This window comes from Phyllobates terribilis, unplaced genomic scaffold (genome assembly GCF_046119375.1).
Source record: "Phyllobates terribilis strain yellow unplaced genomic scaffold, ASM4611937v1 Scaffold_249__1_contigs__length_2872098, whole genome shotgun sequence".
NCBI classification, from domain to species: Eukaryota; Metazoa; Chordata; class Amphibia; order Anura; family Dendrobatidae; genus Phyllobates; species Phyllobates terribilis.
In genome coordinates, this window is record NW_027363009.1 from 291,729 (window position 1) to 307,616 (window position 15,888).

General features: G+C 45.3%; 12 non-coding genes across 12 annotated transcripts; all 12 read right to left on the reverse strand.

The window, feature by feature from the left end:
* Nucleotides 1-1,007: 1,007 nt before the first annotated feature.
* LOC141218507 (U2 spliceosomal RNA) lies at nucleotides 1,008-1,198 on the reverse strand. The gene has a single exon (XR_012287203.1). It is a non-coding gene; the product is annotated as a U2 spliceosomal RNA (small nuclear RNA).
* A 1,122-nt stretch (nucleotides 1,199-2,320) lies between these two features.
* LOC141218508 (U2 spliceosomal RNA) lies at nucleotides 2,321-2,511 on the reverse strand. The gene has a single exon (XR_012287204.1). It is a non-coding gene; the product is annotated as a U2 spliceosomal RNA (small nuclear RNA).
* Nucleotides 2,512-3,635: 1,124 nt separating this feature from the next.
* Nucleotides 3,636-3,826, reverse strand: LOC141218285 (U2 spliceosomal RNA). The gene has a single exon (XR_012287038.1). It is a non-coding gene; the product is annotated as a U2 spliceosomal RNA (small nuclear RNA).
* A 1,122-nt stretch (nucleotides 3,827-4,948) lies between these two features.
* On the reverse strand, nucleotides 4,949-5,139 carry LOC141218509 (U2 spliceosomal RNA). The gene has a single exon (XR_012287206.1). It is a non-coding gene; the product is annotated as a U2 spliceosomal RNA (small nuclear RNA).
* A 1,126-nt stretch (nucleotides 5,140-6,265) lies between these two features.
* On the reverse strand, nucleotides 6,266-6,455 carry LOC141218320 (U2 spliceosomal RNA). The gene has a single exon (XR_012287074.1). It is a non-coding gene; the product is annotated as a U2 spliceosomal RNA (small nuclear RNA).
* A 1,124-nt stretch (nucleotides 6,456-7,579) lies between these two features.
* On the reverse strand, nucleotides 7,580-7,770 carry LOC141218510 (U2 spliceosomal RNA). The gene has a single exon (XR_012287207.1). It is a non-coding gene; the product is annotated as a U2 spliceosomal RNA (small nuclear RNA).
* A 1,120-nt stretch (nucleotides 7,771-8,890) lies between these two features.
* Nucleotides 8,891-9,081, reverse strand: LOC141218511 (U2 spliceosomal RNA). Its single transcript, XR_012287208.1, has one exon. It is a non-coding gene; the product is annotated as a U2 spliceosomal RNA (small nuclear RNA).
* Nucleotides 9,082-10,205: 1,124 nt separating this feature from the next.
* LOC141218513 (U2 spliceosomal RNA) lies at nucleotides 10,206-10,396 on the reverse strand. Its single transcript, XR_012287210.1, has one exon. It is a non-coding gene; the product is annotated as a U2 spliceosomal RNA (small nuclear RNA).
* Nucleotides 10,397-11,516: 1,120 nt separating this feature from the next.
* Nucleotides 11,517-11,707, reverse strand: LOC141218514 (U2 spliceosomal RNA). The gene has a single exon (XR_012287211.1). It is a non-coding gene; the product is annotated as a U2 spliceosomal RNA (small nuclear RNA).
* A 1,126-nt stretch (nucleotides 11,708-12,833) lies between these two features.
* Nucleotides 12,834-13,024, reverse strand: LOC141218516 (U2 spliceosomal RNA). Its single transcript, XR_012287212.1, has one exon. It is a non-coding gene; the product is annotated as a U2 spliceosomal RNA (small nuclear RNA).
* A 1,124-nt stretch (nucleotides 13,025-14,148) lies between these two features.
* On the reverse strand, nucleotides 14,149-14,339 carry LOC141218489 (U2 spliceosomal RNA). The gene has a single exon (XR_012287186.1). It is a non-coding gene; the product is annotated as a U2 spliceosomal RNA (small nuclear RNA).
* Nucleotides 14,340-15,460: 1,121 nt separating this feature from the next.
* On the reverse strand, nucleotides 15,461-15,651 carry LOC141218086 (U2 spliceosomal RNA). The gene has a single exon (XR_012286849.1). It is a non-coding gene; the product is annotated as a U2 spliceosomal RNA (small nuclear RNA).
* Nucleotides 15,652-15,888: the final 237 nt, after the last annotated feature.

Below are 15,888 nucleotides of genomic sequence, written 5' to 3' on the forward strand. Positions count from 1 at the left end.
CATGCCTGCACTTTTCGGCTTGCTGCTGCTGCAATCCACGCGTTTTATATCTGCATAACTCCACCTCTTTTAGCACAGTGCCCTCAACCCCCGGCTGTTCCCACCCGCCTCAACACCGTTGGAAGGGAGGAGAACCAATTAAGGCGGGGGGGGGGGGTGGAACGAGCAGCTGTCTACCCTTAGCAGGAGGGTTGCTGATTAATTACCTCTCCTGCTGCTGCTGCTGCTGGCTGTCCAGCAGCAGACTGAAGGTGGCTGCTGCTGTGCGCAGGTATATAAAGGCTCAGAGCCTATTATGACACGCGCAGCCAGCGTTCCATTGCCACATTCCGTCTACTGCAGGCGGGATACCTGGATGGCTGAATGTCACTGAGAAGCTCACAGAGACCGCCATAAGCAACAGTTTAAAAGAATGCCACAGACTAATCAACCAAACTTTTTGGGTTGGTTTCTCTTTTATAGTCTGCAGGCATTAAATGAAAGAAGTCAGTGTTCCAGCAGAGGGAGACAACGTTTCAGAAAAGGCATTGTAGCAAACCAAAAAAGAAATTTTAAGCGCAGCAGAGTAACCAGCTCACATACCTGTTAGCTCAGGTGAGTTTAAAAGGCTGCTGTTGATAACAAGGGCATTTGCTAAATAGATGGTGTGTGTGCAACAATATACTGAAAGGTCAATTATATTGTGCAGCTTATCTCACCACCTGTAGTTATTTAGGTGAAAGCTCCAAAATGCTTGCCTAATATGTCTGTTTATCCAAAAGGAAGTATAGAGGGAGAGCTAGATAGATAGCATTGCATTACATTACATTACATGGCAATGCAATGCACAGTTGCTGAAGTTGAACCAAAATGAGCTTGTCATCTGGCTTCTGCAACTTTTAACATGAAAAATCCAATGAGGAGAAGAAAAGCAAAGCCAAAGAGTCCATCCCAAAATCCGACAAACAAGCAAAATGAACAAAAAGCATTGAATTCAATTCTTTCTGATTTTAGAAACTGCATTAAAGAAGGGGTGCACCGGTCCTGGAGATACTGCAATACCAGGTCAATGCGTGGAGTGGACAGAGCAAGCTCTTTTTCCATCTCCCTGTTCTAAAAATCCATTTAATATATGGTCCCCAGATAGGGGACGTATCAGATATTAAACTGATAAGAACAGATACTACACTTGATCTTAGCCAAAAGGCCGAGAAGCGATAACCAGAATTGGTTTCCGACTACGGTGCCACCCAAGGATTCTGAAAAGTCCATTTGTGGAGATGGCCACCTGGACTCCCGTTAAGAAGACATGCTGTCAACCTCTAGATCCCTCACATGCCTGCACTTTTCGGCTTGCTGCTGCTGCAATCCACGCGTTTTAGATCTGCATAACTCCACCTCTTTTAGCACAGTGCCCTCAACCCCCGGCTGTTCCCACCCGCCTCAACACCGTTGGAAGGGAGGAGAACCAATTAAGGCGGGGGGGGGGGGTGGAACGAGCAGCTGTCTACCCTTAGCAGGAGGGTTGCTGATTAATTACCTCTCCTGCTGCTGCTGCTGCTGGCTGTCCAGCAGCAGACTGAAGGTGGCTGCTGCTGTGCGCAGGTATATAAAGGCTCAGAGCCTATTATGACACGCGCAGCCAGCGTTCCATTGCCACATTCCGTCTACTGCAGGCGGGATACCTGGATGGCTGAATGTCACTGAGAAGCTCACAGAGACCGCCATAAGCAACAGTTTAAAAGAATGCCACAGACTAATCAACCAAACTTTTTGGGTTGGTTTCTCTTTTATAGTCTGCAGGCATTAAATGAAAGAAGTCAGTGTTCCAGCAGAGGGAGACAACGTTTCAGAAAAGGCATTGTAGCAAACCAAAAAAGAAATTTTAAGCGCAGCAGAGTAACCAGCTCACATACCTGTTAGCTCAGGTGAGTTTAAAAGGCTGCTGTTGATAACAAGGGCATTTGCTAAATAGATGGTGTGTGTGCAACAATATACTGAAAGGTCAATTATATTGTGCAGCTTATCTCACCACCTGTAGTTATTTAGGTGAAAGCTCCAAAATGCTTGCCTAATATGTCTGTTTATCCAAAAGGAAGTATAGAGGGAGAGCTAGATAGATAGCATTGCATTACATTACATTACATGGCAATGCAATGCACAGTTGCTGAAGTTGAACCAAAATGAGCTTGTCATCTGGCTTCTGCAACTTTTAACATGAAAAATCCAATGAGGAGAAGAAAAGCAAAGCCAAAGAGTCCATCCCAAAATCCGACAAACAAGCAAAATGAACAAAAAGCATTGAATTCAATTCTTTCTGATTTTAGAAACTGCATTAAAGAAGGGGTGCACCGGTCCTGGAGATACTGCAATACCAGGTCAATGCGTGGAGTGGACAGAGCAAGCTCTTTTTCCATCTCCCTGTTCTAAAAATCCATTTAATATATGGTCCCCAGATAGGGGACGTATCAGATATTAAACTGATAAGAACAGATACTACACTTGATCTTAGCCAAAAGGCCGAGAAGCGATAACCAGAATTGGTTTCCGACTACGGTGCCACCCAAGGATTCTGAAAAGTCCATTTGTGGAGATGGCCACCTGGACTCCCGTTAAGAAGACATGCTGTCAACCTCTAGATCCCTCACATGCCTGCACTTTTCGGCTTGCTGCTGCTGCAATCCACGCGTTTTAGATCTGCATAACTCCACCTCTTTTAGCACAGTACCCTCAACCCCCGGCTGTTCCCACCCGCCTCAACACCGTTGGAAGGGAGGAGAACCAATTAAGGCGGGGTAGGGGGGGGTGGAACGAGCAGCTGTCTACCCTTAGCAGGAGGGTTGCTGATTAATTACCTCTCCTGCTGCTGCTGCTGCTGGCTGTCCAGCAGCAGACTGAAGGTGGCTGCTGCTGTGCGCAGGTATATAAAGGCTCAGAGCCTATTATGACACGCGCAGCCAGCGTTCCATTGCCACATTCCGTTTACTGCAGGCGGGATACCTGGATGGCTGAATGTCACTGAGAAGCTCACAGAGACCGCCATAAGCAACAGTTTAAAAGAATGCCACAGACTAATCAACCAAACTTTTTGGGTTGGTTTCTCTTTTATAGTCTGCAGGCATTAAATGAAAGAAGTCAGTGTTCCAGCAGAGGGAGACAACGTTTCAGAAAAGGCATTGTAGCAAACCAAAAAAGAAATTTTAAGCGCAGCAGAGTAACCAGCTCACATACCTGTTAGCTCAGGTGAGTTTAAAAGGCTGCTGTTGATAACAAGGGCATTTGCTAAATAGATGGTGTGTGTGCAACAATATACTGAAAGGTCAATTATATTGTGCAGCTTATCTCACCACCTGTAGTTATTTAGGTGAAAGCTCCAAAATGCTTGCCTAATATGTCTGTTTATCCAAAAGGAAGTATAGAGGGAGAGCTAGATAGATAGCATTGCATTACATTACATTACATGGCAATGCAATGCACAGTTGCTGAAGTTGAACCAAAATGAGCTTGTCATGTGGCTTCTGCAACTTTTAACATGAAAAATCCAATGAGGAGAAGAAAAGCAAAGCCAAAGAGTCCATCCCAAAATCCGACAAACAAGCAAAATGAACAAAAAGCATTGAATTCAATTCTTTCTGATTTTAGAAACTGCATTAAAGAAGGGGTGCACCGGTCCTGGAGATACTGCAATACCAGGTCAATGCGTGGAGTGGACAGAGCAAGCTCTTTTTCCATCTTCCTGTTCTAAAAATCCATTTAATATATGGTCCCCAGATAGGGGACATATCAGATATTAAACTGATAAGAACAGATGCTACACTTGATCTTAGCCAAAAGGCCGAGAAGCGATAACCAGAATTGGTTTCCGACTACGGTGCCACCCAAGGATTCTGAAAAGTCCATTTGTGGAGATGGCCACCTGGACTCCCGTTAAGAAGACATGCTGTCAACCTCTAGATCCCTCACATGCCTGCACTTTTCGGCTTGCTGCTGCTGCAATCCACGCGTTTTAGATCTGCATAACTCCACCTCTTTTAGCACAGTGCCCTCAACCCCCGGCTGTTCCCACCCGCCTCAACACCGTTGGAAGGGAGGAGAACCAATTAAGGCGGGGGGGGGGGGTGGAACGAGCAGCTGTCTACCCTTAGCAGGAGGGTTGCTGATTAATTACCTCTCCTGCTGCTGCTGCTGCTGGCTGTCCAGCAGCAGACTGAAGGTGGCTGCTGCTGTGCGCAGGTATATAAAGGCTCAGAGCCTATTATGACACGCGCAGCCAGCGTTCCATTGCCACATTCCGTCTACTGCAGGCGGGATACCTGGATGGCTGAATGTCACTGAGAAGCTCACAGAGACCGCCATAAGCAACAGTTTAAAAGAATGCCACAGACTAATCAACCAAACTTTTTGGGTTGGTTTCTCTTTTATAGTCTGCAGGCATTAAATGAAAGAAGTCAGTGTTCCAGCAGAGGGAGACAACGTTTCAGAAAAGGCATTGTAGCAAACCAAAAAAGAAATTTTAAGCGCAGCAGAGTAACCAGCTCACATACCTGTTAGCTCAGGTGAGTTTAAAAGGCTGCTGTTGATAACAAGGGCATTTGCTAAATAGATGGTGTGTGTGCAACAATATACTGAAAGGTCAATTATATTGTGCAGCTTATCTCACCACCTGTAGTTATTTAGGTGAAAGCTCCAAAATGCTTGCCTAATATGTCTGTTTATCCAAAAGGAAGTATAGAGGGAGAGCTAGATAGATAGCATTGCATTACATTACATTACATGGCAATGCAATGCACAGTTGCTGAAGTTGAACCAAAATGAGCTTGTCATCTGGCTTCTGCAACTTTTAACATGAAAAATCCAATGAGGAGAAGAAAAGCAAAGCCAAAGAGTCCATCCCAAAATCCGACAAACAAGCAAAATGAACAAAAAGCATTGAATTCAATTCTTTCTGATTTTAGAAACTGCATTAAAGAAGGGGTGCACCGGTCCTGGAGATACTGCAATACCAGGTCAATGCGTGGAGTGGACAGAGCAAGCTCTTTTTCCATCTCCCTGTTCTAAAAATCCATTTAATATATGGTCCCCAGATAGGGGACGTATCAGATATTAAACTGATAAGAACAGATACTACACTTGATCTTAGCCAAAAGGCCGAGAAGCGATAACCAGAATTGGTTTCCGACTACGGTGCCACCCAAGGATTCTGAAAAGTCCATTTGTGGAGATGGCCACCTGGACTCCCGTTAAGAAGACATGCTGTCAACCTCTAGATCCCTCACATGCCTGCACTTTTCGGCTTGCTGCTGCTGCAATCCACGCGTTTTAGATCTGCATAACTCCACCTCTTTTAGCACAGTACCCTCAACCCCCGGCTGTTCCCACCCGCCTCAACACCGTTGGAAGGGAGGAGAACCAATTAAGGCGGGGGGGGGGGGGGGGTGGAACGAGCAGCTGTCTACCCTTAGCAGGAGGGTTGCTGATTAATTACCTCTCCTGCTGCTGCTGCTGCTGGCTGTCCAGCAGCAGACTGAAGGTGGCTGCTGCTGTGCGCAGGTATATAAAGGCTCAGAGCCTATTATGACACGCGCAGCCAGCGTTCCATTGCCACATTCCGTCTACTGCAGGCGGGATACCTGGATGGCTGAATGTCACTGAGAAGCTCACAGAGACCGCCATAAGCAACAGTTTAAAAGAATGCCACAGACTAATCAACCAAACTTTTTGGGTTGGTTTCTCTTTTATAGTCTGCAGGCATTAAATGAAAGAAGTCAGTGTTCCAGCAGAGGGAGACAACGTTTCAGAAAAGGCATTGTAGCAAACCAAAAAAGAAATTTTAAGCGCAGCAGAGTAACCAGCTCACATACCTGTTAGCTCAGGTGAATTTAAAAGGCTGCTGTTGATAACAAGGGCATTTGCTAAATAGATGGTGTGTGTGCAACAATATACTGAAAGGTCAATTATATTGTGCAGCTTATCTCACCACCTGTAGTTATTTAGGTGAAAGCTCCAAAATGCTTGCCTAATATGTCTGTTTATCCAAAAGGAAGTATAGAGGGAGAGCTAGATAGATAGCATTGCATTACATTACATTACATGGCAATGCAATGCACAGTTGCTGAAGTTGAACCAAAATGAGCTTGTCATCTGGCTTCTGCAACTTTTAACATGAAAAATCCAATGAGGAGAAGAAAAGCAAAGCCAAAGAGTCCATCCCAAAATCCGACAAACAAGCAAAATGAACAAAAAGCATTGAATTCAATTATTTCTGATTTTAGAAACTGCATTAAAGAAGGGGTGCACCGGTCCTGGAGATACTGCAATACCAGGTGAATGCGTGGAGTGGACAGAGCAAGCTCTTTTTCCATCTCCCTGTTCTAAAAATCCATTTAATATATGGTCCCCAGATAGGGGACGTATCAGATATTAAACTGATAAGAACAGATACTACACTTGATCTTAGCCAAAAGGCCGAAAGCGATAACCAGAATTGGTTTCCGACTACGGTGCCACCCAAGGATTCTGAAAAGTCCATTTGTGGAGATGGCCACCTGGACTCCCGTTAAGAAGACATGCTGTCAACCTCTAGATCCCTCACATGCCTGCACTTTTCGGCTTGCTGCTGCTGCAATCCACGCGTTTTAGATCTGCATAACTCCACCTCTTTTAGCACAGTACCCTCAACCCCCGGCTGTTCCCACCCGCCTCAACACCGTTGGAAGGGAGGAGAACCAATTAAGGCGGGGGGGGGGGGGGTGGAACGAGCAGCTGTCTACCCTTAGCAGGAGGGTTGCTGATTAATTACCTCTCCTGCTGCTGCTGCTGCTGGCTGTCCAGCAGCAGACTGAAGGTGGCTGCTGCTGTGCGCAGGTATATAAAGGCTCAGAGCCTATTATGACACGCGCAGCCAGCGTTCCATTGCCACATTCCGTCTACTGCAGGCGGGATACCTGGATGGCTGAATGTCACTGAGAAGCTCACAGAGACCGCCATAAGCAACAGTTTAAAAGAATGCCACAGACTAATCAACCAAACTTTTTGGGTTGGTTTCTCTTTTATAGTCTGCAGGCATTAAATGAAAGAAGTCAGTGTTCCAGCAGAGGGAGACAACGTTTCAGAAAAGGCATTGTAGCAAACCAAAAAAGAAATTTTAAGCGCAGCAGAGTAACCAGCGCACATACCTGTTAGCTCAGGTGAGTTTAAAAGGCTGCTGTTGATAACAAGGGCATTTGCTAAATAGATGGTGTGTGTGCAACAATATACTGAAAGGTCAATTATATTGTGCAGCTTATCTCACCACCTGTAGTTATTTAGGTGAAAGCTCCAAAATGCTTGCCTAATATGTCTGTTTATCCAAAAGGAAGTATAGAGGGAGAGCTAGATAGATAGCATTGCATTACATTACATTACATGGCAATGCAATGCACAGTTGCTGAAGTTGAACCAAAATGAGCTTGTCATCTGGCTTCTGCAACTTTTAACATGAAAAATCCAATGAGGAGAAGAAAAGCAAAGCCAAAGAGTCCATCCCAAAATCCGACAAACAAGCAAAATGAACAAAAAGCATTGAATTCAATTCTTTCTGATTTTAGAAACTGCATTAAAGAAGGGGTGCACCGGTCCTGGAGATACTGCAATACCAGGTCAATGCGTGGAGTGGACAGAGCAAGCTCTTTTTCCATCTCCCTGTTCTAAAAATCCATTTAATATATGGTCCCCAGATAGGGGACGTATCAGATATTAAACTGATAAGAACAGATACTACACTTGATCTTAGCCAAAAGGCCGAGAAGCGATAACCAGAATTGGTTTCCGACTACGGTGCCACCCAAGGATTCTGAAAAGTCCATTTGTGGAGATGGCCACCTGGACTCCCGTTAAGAAGACATGCTGTCAACCTCTAGATCCCTCACATGCCTGCACTTTTCGGCTTGCTGCTGCTGCAATCCACGCGTTTTAGATCTGCATAACTCCACCTCTTTTAGCACAGTACCCTCAACCCCCGGCTGTTCCCACCCGCCTCAACACCGTTGGAAGGGAGGAGAACCAATTAAGGCGGGGGGGGGGTGGAACGAGCAGCTGTCTACCCTTAGCAGGAGGGTTGCTGATTAATTACCTCTCCTGCTGCTGCTGCTGCTGGCTGTCCAGCAGCAGACTGAAGGTGGCTGCTGCTGTGCGCAGGTATATAAAGGCTCAGAGCCTATTATGACACGCGCAGCCAGCGTTCCATTGCCACATTCCGTCTACTGCAGGCGGGATACCTGGATGGCTGAATGTCACTGAGAAGCTCACAGAGACCGCCATAAGCAACAGTTTAAAAGAATGCCACAGACTAATCAACCAAACTTTTTGGGTTGGTTTCTCTTTTATAGTCTGCAGGCATTAAATGAAAGAAGTCAGTGTTCCAGCAGAGGGAGACAACGTTTCAGAAAAGGCATTGTAGCAAACCAAAAAAGAAATTTTAAGCGCAGCAGAGTAACCAGCTCACATACCTGTTAGCTCAGGTGAGTTTAAAAGGCTGCTGTTGATAACAAGGGCATTTGCTAAATAGATGGTGTGTGTGCAACAATATACTGAAAGGTCAATTATATTGTGCAGCTTATCTCACCACCTGTAGTTATTTAGGTGAAAGCTCCAAAATGCTTGTCTAATATGTCTGTTTATCCAAAAGGAAGTATAGAGGGAGAGCTAGATAGATAGCATTGCATTACATTACATTACATGGCAATGCAATGCACAGTTGCTGAAGTTGAACCAAAATGAGCTTGTCATCTGGCTTCTGCAACTTTTAACATGAAAAATCCAATGAGGAGAAGAAAAGCAAAGCCAAAGAGTCCATCCCAAAATCCGACAAACAAGCAAAATGAACAAAAAGCATTGAATTCAATTCTTTCTGATTTTAGAAACTGCATTAAAGAAGGGGTGCACCGGTCCTGGAGATACTGCAATACCAGGTCAATGCGTGGAGTGGACAGAGCAAGCTCTTTTTCCATCTCCCTGTTCTAAAAATCCATTTAATATATGGTCCCCAGATAGGGGACGTATCAGATATTAAACTGATAAGAACAGATACTACACTTGATCTTAGCCAAAAGGCCGAGAAGCGATAACCAGAATTGGTTTCCGACTACGGTGCCACCCAAGGATTCTGAAAAGTCCATTTGTGGAGATGGCCACCTGGACTCCCGTTAAGAAGACATGCTGTCAACCTCTAGATCCCTCACATGCCTGCACTTTTCGGCTTGCTGCTGCTGCAATCCACGCGTTTTAGATCTGCATAACTCCACCTCTTTTAGCACAGTACCCTCAACCCCCGGCTGTTCCCACCCGCCTCAACACCGTTGGAAGGGAGGAGAACCAATTAAGGCGGGGGGGGGGGTGGTGGAACGAGCAGCTGTCTACCCTTAGGAGGAGGGTTGCTGATTAATTACCTCTCCTGCTGCTGCTGCTGCTGGCTGTCCAGCAGCAGACTGAAGGTGGCTGCTGCTGTGCGCAGGTATATGAAGGCTCAGAGCCTATTATGACACGCGCAGCCAGCGTTCCATTGCCACATTCCGTCTACTGCAGGCGGGATACCTGGATGGCTGAATGTCACTGAGAAGCTCACAGAGACCGCCATAAGCAACAGTTTAAAAGAATGCCACAGACTAATCAACCAAACTTTTTGGGTTGGTTTCTCTTTTATAGTCTGCAGGCATTAAATGAAAGAAGTCAGTGTTCCAGCAGAGGGAGACAACGTTTCAGAAAAGGCATTGTAGCAAACCAAAAAAGAAATTTTAAGCGCAGCAGAGTAACCAGCTCACATACCTGTTAGCTCAGGTGAGTTTAAAAGGCTGCTGTTGATAACAAGGGCATTTGCTAAATAGATGGTGTGTGTGCAACAATATACTGAAAGGTCAATTATATTGTGCAGCTTATCTCACCACCTGTAGTTATTTAGGTGAAAGCTCCAAAATGCTTGCCTAATATGTCTGTTTATCCAAAAGGAAGTATAGAGGGAGAGCTAGATAGATAGCATTGCATTACATTACATTACATGGCAATGCAATGCACAGTTGCTGAAGTTGAACCAAAATGAGCTTGTCATCTGGCTTCTGCAACTTTTAACATGAAAAATCCAATGAGGAGAAGAAAAGCAAAGCCAAAGAGTCCATCCCAAAATCCGACAAACAAGCAAAATGAACAAAAAGCATTGAATTCAATTCTTTCTGATTTTAGAAACTGCATTAAAGAAGGGGTGCACCGGTCCTGGAGATACTGCAATACCAGGTCAATGCGTGGAGTGGACAGAGCAAGCTCTTTTTCCATCTCCCTGTTCTAAAAATCCATTTAATATATGGTCCCCAGATAGGGGACGTATCAGATATTAAACTGATAAGAACAGATACTACACTTGATCTTAGCCAAAAGGCCGAGAAGCGATAACCAGAATTGGTTTCCAACTACGGTGCCACCCAAGGATTCTGAAAAGTCCATTTGTGGAGATGGCCACCTGGACTCCCGTTAAGAAGACATGCTGTCAACCTCTAGATCCCTCACATGCCTGCACTTTTCGGCTTGCTGCTGCTGCAATCCACGCGTTTTAGATCTGCATAACTCCACCTCTTTTAGCACAGTACCCTCAACCCCCGGCTGTTCCCTCCCGCCTCAACACCGTTGGAAGGGAGGAGAACCAATTAAGGCGGGGGGGGGGTGGAACGAGCAGCTGTCTACCCTTAGCAGGAGGGTTGCTGATTAATTACCTCTCCTGCTGCTGCTGCTGCTGGCTGTCCAGCAGCAGACTGAAGGTGGCTGCTGCTGTGCGCAGGTATATAAAGGCTCAGAGCCTATTATGACACGCGCAGCCAGCGTTCCATTGCCACATTCCGTCTACTGCAGGCGGGATACCTGGATGGCTGAATGTCACTGAGAAGCTCACAGAGACCGCCATAAGCAACAGTTTAAAAGAATGCCACAGACTAATCAACCAAACTTTTTGGGTTGGTTTCTCTTTTATAGTCTGCAGGCATTAAATGAAAGAAGTCAGTGTTCCAGCAGAGGGAGACAACGTTTCAGAAAAGGCATTGTAGCAAACCAAAAAAGAAATTTTAAGCGCAGCAGAGTAACCAGCTCACATACCTGTTAGCTCAGGTGAGTTTAAAAGGCTGCTGTTGATAACAAGGGCATTTGCTAAATAGATGGTGTGTGTGCAACAATATACTGAAAGGTCAATTATATTGTGCAGCTTATCTCACCACCTGTAGTTATTTAGGTGAAAGCTCCAAAATGCTTGCCTAATATGTCTGTTTATCCAAAAGGAAGTATAGAGGGAGAGCTAGATAGATAGCATTGCATTACATTACATTACATGGCAATGCAATGCACAGTTGCTGAAGTTGAACCAAAATGAGCTTGTCATCTGGCTTCTACAACTTTTAACATGAAAAATCCAATGAGGAGAAGAAAAGCAAAGCCAAAGAGTCCATCCCAAAATCCGACAAACAAGCAAAATGAACAAAAAGCATTGAATTCAATTCTTTCTGATTTTAGAAACTGCATTAAAGAAGGGGTGCACCGGTCCTGGAGATACTGCAATACCAGGTCAATGCGTGGAGTGGACAGAGCAAGCTCTTTTTCCATCTCCCTGTTCTAAAAATCCATTTAATATATGGTCCCCAGATAGGGGACGTATCAGATATTAAACTGATAAGAACAGATACTACACTTGATCTTAGCCAAAAGGCCGAGAAGCGATAACCAGAATTGGTTTCCGACTACGGTGCCACCCAAGGATTCTGAAAAGTCCATTTGTGGAGATGGCCACCTGGACTCCCGTTAAGAAGACATGCTGTCAACTTCTAGATCCCTCACATGCCTGCACTTTTCGGTTTGCTGCTGCTGCAATCCACGCGTTTTAGATCTGCATAACTCCACCTCTTTTAGCACAGTACCCTCAACCCCCGGCTGTTCCCACCCGCCTCAACACCGTTGGAAGGGAGGAGAACCAATTAAGGCGGGGGGGGGGGGAGGGTGGAACGAGCAGCTGTCTACCCTTAGCAGGAGGGTTGCTGATTAATTACCTCTCCTGCTGCTGCTGCTGCTGGCTGTCCAGCAGCAGACTGAAGGTGGCTGCTGCTGTGCGCAGGTATATAAAGGCTCAGAGCCTATTATGACACGCGCAGCCAGCGTTCCATTGCCACATTCCGTCTACTGCAGGCGGGATACCTGGATGGCTGAATGTCACTGAGAAGCTCACAGAGACCGCCATAAGCAACAGTTTAAAAGAATGCCACAGACTAATCAACCAAACTTTTTGGGTTGGTTTCTCTTTTATAGTCTGCAGGCATTAAATGAAAGAAGTCAGTGTTCCAGCAGAGGGAGACAACGTTTCAGAAAAGGCATTGTAGCAAACCAAAAAAGAAATTTTAAGCGCAGCAGAGTAACCAGCTCACATACCTGTTAGCTCAGGTGAGTTTAAAAGGCTGCTGTTGATAACAAGGGCATTTGCTAAATAGATGGTGTGTGTGCAACAATATACTGAAAGGTCAATTATATTGTGCAGCTTATCTCACCACCTGTAGTTATTTAGGTGAAAGCTCCAAAATGCTTGCCTAATATGTCTGTTTATCCAAAAGGAAGTATAGAGGGAGAGCTAGATAGATAGCATTGCATTACATTACATTACATGGCAATGCAATGCACAGTTGCTGAAGTTGAACCAAAATGAGCTTGTCATCTGGCTTCTGCAACTTTTAACATGAAAAATCCAATGAGGAGAAGAAAAGCAAAGCCAAAGAGTCCATCCCAAAATCCGACAAACAAGCAAAATGAACAAAAAGCATTGAATTCAATTCTTTCTGATTTTAGAAACTGCATTAAAGAAGGGGTGCACCGGTCCTGGAGATACTGCAATACCAGGTCAATGCGTGGAGTGGACAGAGCAAGCTCTTTTTCCATCTCCCTGTTCTAAAAATCCATTTAATATATGGTCCCCAGATAGGGGACGTATCAGATATTAAACTGATAAGAACAGATACTACACTTGATCTTAGCCAAAAGGCCGAGAAGCGATAACCAGAATTGGTTTCCGACTACGGTGCCACCCAAGGATTCTGAAAAGTCCATTTGTGGAGATGGCCACCTGGACTCCCGTTAAGAAGACATGCTGTCAACTTCTAGATCCCTCACATGCCTGCACTTTTCGGTTTGCTGCTGCTGCAATCCACGCGTTTTAGATCTGCATAACTCCACCTCTTTTAGCACAGTACCCTCAACCCCCGGCTGTTCCCACCCGCCTCAACACCGTTGGAAGGGAGGAGAACCAATTAAGGCGGGGGGGGGGGGGGTGGAACGAGCAGCTGTCTACCCTTAGCAGGAGGGTTGCTGATTAATTACCTCTCCTGCTGCTGCTGCTGCTGGCTGTCCAGCAGCAGACTGAAGGTGGCTGCTGCTGTGCGCAGGTATATAAAGGCTCAGAGCCTATTATGACACGCGCAGCCAGCGTTCCATTGCCACATTCCGTCTACTGCAGGCGGGATACCTGGATGGCTGAATGTCACTGAGAAGCTCACAGAGACCGCCATAAGCAACAGTTTAAAAGAATGCCACAGACTAATCAACCAAACTTTTTGGGTTGGTTTCTCTTTTATAGTCTGCAGGCATTAAATGAAAGAAGTCAGTGTTCCAGCAGAGGGAGACAACGTTTCAGAAAAGGCATTGTAGCAAACCAAAAAAGAAATTTTAAGCGCAGCAGAGTAACCAGCTCACATACCTGTTAGCTCAGGTGAGTTTAAAAGGCTGCTGTTGATAACAAGGGCATTTGCTAAATAGATGGTGTGTGTGCAACAATATACTGAAAGGTCAATTATATTGTGCAGCTTATCTCACCACCTGTAGTTATTTAGGTGAAAGCTCCAAAATGCTTGCCTAATATGTCTGTTTATCCAAAAGGAAGTATAGAGGGAGAGCTAGATAGATAGCATTGCATTACATTACATTACATGGCAATGCAATGCACAGTTGCTGAAGTTGAACCAAAATGAGCTTGTCATCTGGCTTCTGCAACTTTTAACATGAAAAATCCAATGAGGAGAAGAAAAGCAAAGCCAAAGAGTCCATCCCAAAATCCGACAAACAAGCAAAATGAACAAAAAGCATTGAATTCAATTCTTTCTGATTTTAGAAACTGCATTAAAGAAGGGGTGCACCGGTCCTGGAGATACTGCAATACCAGGTCAATGCGTGGAGTGGACAGAGCAAGCTCTTTTTCCATCTCCCTGTTCTAAAAATCCATTTAATATATGGTCCCCAGATAGGGGACATATCAGATATTAAACTGATAAGAACAGATACTACACTTGATCTTAGCCAAAAGGCCGAGAAGCGATAACCAGAATTGGTTTCCGACTACGGTGCCACCCAAGGATTCTGAAAAGTCCATTTGTGGAGATGGCCACCTGGACTCCCGTTAAGAAGACATGCTGTCAACCTCTAGATCCCTCACATGCCTGCACTTTTCGGCTTGCTGCTGCTGCAATCCACGCGTTTTAGATCTGCATAACTCCACCTCTTTTAGCACAGTACCCTCAACCCCCGGCTGTTCCCACCCGCCTCAACACCGTTGGAAGGGAGGAGAACCAATTAAGGCGTGGGGGGGGGGGGTGGAACGAGCAGCTGTCTACCCTTAGCAGGAGGGTTGCTGATTAATTACCTCTCCTGCTGCTGCTGCTGGCTGTCCAGCAGCTGACTGAAGGTGGCTGCTGCTGTGCGCAGGTATATAAAGGCTCAGAGCCTATTATGACACGCGCAGCCAGCGTTCCATTGCCACATTCCGTCTACTGCAGGCGGGATACCTGGATGGCTGAATGTCACTGAGAAGCTCACAGAGACCGCCATAAGCAACAGTTTAAAAGAATGCCACAGACTAATCAACCAAACTTTTTGGGTTGGTTTCTCTTTTATAGTCTGCAGGCATTAAATGAAAGAAGTCAGTGTTCCAGCAGAGGGAGACAACGTTTCAGAAAAGGCATTGTAGCAAACCAAAAAAGAAATTTTAAGCGCAGCAGAGTAACCAGCTCACATACCTGTTAGCTCAGGTGAGTTTAAAAGGCTGCTGTTGATAACAAGGGCATTTGCTAAATAGATGGTGTGTGTGCAACAATATACTGAAAGGTCAATTATATTGTGCAGCTTATCTCACCACCTGTAGTTATTTAGGTGAAAGCTCCAAAATGCTTGCCTAATATGTCTGTTTATCCAAAAGGAAGTATAGAGGGAGAGCTAGATAGATAGCATTGCATTACATTACATTACATGGCAATGCAATGCACAGTTGCTGAAGTTGAACCAAAATGAGCTTGTCATCTGGCTTCTGCAACTTTTAACATGAAAAATCCAATGAGGAGAAGAAAAGCAAAGCCAAAGAGTCCATCCCAAAATCCGACAAACAAGCAAAATGAACAAAAAGCATTGAATTCAATTCTTTCTGATTTTAGAAACTGCATTAAAGAAGGGGTGCACCGGTCCTGGAGATACTGCAATACCAGGTCAATGCGTGGAGTGGACAGAGCAAGCTCTTTTTCCATCTCCCTCTTCTAAAAATCCATTTAATATATGGTCCCCAGATAGGGGACGTATCAGATATTAAACTGATAAGAACAGATACTACACTTGATCTTAGCCAAAAGGCCGAGAAGCGATAACCAGAATTGGTTTCCGACTACGGTGCCACCCAAGGATTCTGAAAAGTCCATTTGTGGAGATGGCCACCTGGACTCCCGTTAAGAAGACATGCTGTCAACCTCTAGATCCCTCACATGCCTGCACTTTTCGGCTTGCTGCTGCTGCAATCCACGCGTTTTACATCTGCATAACTCCACCTCTTTTAGCACAGTACCCTCAACCCCCGGCTGTTCCCACTCGCCTCAACACCGTTGG